Source organism: Anabrus simplex, chromosome 2 (genome assembly GCF_040414725.1).
Source record: "Anabrus simplex isolate iqAnaSimp1 chromosome 2, ASM4041472v1, whole genome shotgun sequence".
Classification (NCBI taxonomy): Eukaryota; Metazoa; Arthropoda; class Insecta; order Orthoptera; family Tettigoniidae; genus Anabrus; species Anabrus simplex.
In genome coordinates, this window is record NC_090266.1 from 410,277,392 (window position 1) to 410,279,372 (window position 1,981).

A 1,981-nucleotide genomic window follows, 5' to 3' on the forward strand; every position below is an offset into this window, starting at 1 on the left:
TTAACCGCCATTAATTGGAATTTCCACAAAAATACGTGTTTCTTTATTTTCAAAGGAGATCCCATATACAAATTTTCAGTTCTGTAATATCTTCACTTTCTGAGATATATGTATCCTCATTAAAGGCATTCAACCAATTATTCACCATTTTAAACCCCTCCTATTGGGATTTACAGAAAACAAAAAATTACGTTTTCCTTCATTTTAAAGGGAAATTCTAAATACGAATTTTCACATCTGTAAACTTTTAAAGTTTTAAGATGTAGATACACTTATTTTAAAAATTCACCCCCCTTTTCACCCCCCCATTATTTGGATTTTCCAAAAACGAAAAAATACCTGCTTCTTTCGTTTTAAAGTAGATCCCAAATACCAAATTTCAGGTCTGTAATATCTCCAGGTTCTGAAATATAAGTAGCCTCATTAAAGGCATTCAACATTTTTTCACCCTTTTCCACCCTTCTTATTGGGATTTTCCGAGAACAAAAAAATACATGTTTCTTTATTTTTAAAGGAGATTCTAAATACCAATTTTTACATCTATAAACTTACACCAAAAATTACGCGCCCGAGATACCCACATTTGGGGTATTCGCAGGGGTCAACCCAAGCGAAGTGCAATTCAAGGGCCTCACCCTGGGGGAACCGCCTTGTTGATCAGGGTAACCCCTACGCCAGGTAAGTATATACACTCATTTGGAAAATTCGCCCCCTTTTCACCCCCCCTATTAATTGGATTTTCCAAAATCATAAAATATGTGTTTCTTTATTTTTAAAGGAGATCCCAAACACCAGTTTTCAGGTCTGTAATATCTTCAGGTTTTGAAATATAAGTAGCTACATTAAAGGCATTCAACCCGTTTTTCACCCTTTTCCACCCTTCCTATTGGGATTTTCCGAAAACAAAAAAAAATATTTTTCTCTATTTTTAAAGGAGATTCTAAATACCAATTTTTACATCTATAAGCTTTAAATGTTTTGAGATATAGATACACTCATTTTAAAATTTCACCCCCATTTCAGCCCCACCATGAATTGTATTTTCCAAAAACAAAAAATACGTGTTTCTTTATTTTTAAAGGAGATCCCAAACACCAATTTTCAGATCTGTAATATCTTCAGTTCCTGAGATATAAGTATTCTCTTTAAAGGCATTCAACCACTTTTTCACCTCTTTTCACCCCTCCTATTGGGATTTTCCGAAAACAAAGAAATACGTGCTTCTTTATTTTTAATGAAGATTCCAAATACCAATTTTACATCTGTAAACTTTAAAAGTTTGGAGATATAGATGCACTCATTTCAAAAATTCACCCCCCTTTTCACCCTCCCATTAATTGGATTTTCCAAAAACAAAAAAATACGTGCTTCTTTATTTTTAAAAACGAACAAAAGTTCCAATTTTCAGGTCTGTAATGTCTGCGGTTTCTGAGATATAAGTACCGGTATCCTGATTAAAAGGCATTCAACCCTTTTTTCACCCTCTTTCACCCAACCTATTGGGATTTTCTGAAAATAAAAAAATACGGGTTTCCTTATTTTTAAAGAAGATTTTAAATACCAATTTTCACATCTGTAAATTTTTAAAGTTTTGAGATATAGATACACTCATTTTAAAATTTCACACCCCCTTTTCACCCCCTTAGCGACGGAATATCCAAAAATCCTCTCTTAGCGAGCACCTACATCTTAATATGAATATATCCTCAAAATTTCATTCTTTTATGTCCAGTAGTTTTGGCTCGGCGATGATGAATCAGTCAGTCAGTCAGTCAGTCAGTCAGTCAGTCAGTCAGTCAGTCAGTCAGTCAGTCAGTCAGTCAGTCAGGACAAGTTACTTTATATATATAGACTAGCAAGATACCCGTGCTTCGCTACGCTATTATACTGAAATTTATAATTGAATGCTAATTGTTTTAGATATATAATCCGCCGAAATTCGCGATCTGACTCGTTTTCTGCGAGAATCCGCCAAAATTCG

General features: G+C 34.1%; 1 non-coding gene across 1 annotated transcript; it reads right to left on the minus strand.

The window, feature by feature from the left end:
- Window positions 1-525: 525 nt before the first annotated feature.
- Window positions 526-686, minus strand: LOC136865034 (U1 spliceosomal RNA). Its single transcript, XR_010859427.1, has one exon. It is a non-coding gene; the product is annotated as a U1 spliceosomal RNA (small nuclear RNA).
- Window positions 687-1,981: the final 1,295 nt, after the last annotated feature.